We start from the raw sequence: 394 nt of genomic DNA, 5'->3' as shown, positions 1-394 counted from the left end.
CCCCACCAAGCCTCTCATCAACCGCATCCAAAATCCGATCCTCTCGGTGCAGTTTCCAAACCCAATCCGCCAAGAACTGAAACCCGTTGATATCGCACCGTGGCCGTCGACCGCACACGACTTCCAGGACAACAGCACCGAAGGCGAAGACGTCGGACTGGGTGGTGGCCTTGCCAGTGTGGAAGCACTCAGGGGCGATGTAGCCCATGGTGCCGGCGACTCCGCCATGCTCGACATCGATGTAGGAGGTGCGGTCGGTATCAAGGGCGCGGGCGAGGCCGAAGTCGCCGAGGCGGGCATTGAAGTTGGAGTCAAGGAGGACGTTGGAGGCCTTGAGGTCGCGGTGGATGACGCGGTTGTCGTACTCGTTGTGGAGGTAGTGAAGGGCTGAGGC

The sequence above is a fragment of the Asparagus officinalis genome, chromosome 5 (assembly GCF_001876935.1).
Source record: "Asparagus officinalis chromosome 5, Aspof.V1, whole genome shotgun sequence".
Lineage (NCBI taxonomy): Eukaryota > Viridiplantae > Streptophyta > Magnoliopsida > Asparagales > Asparagaceae > Asparagus > Asparagus officinalis.
Note: the sequence above shows the minus strand (reverse complement) of the source record.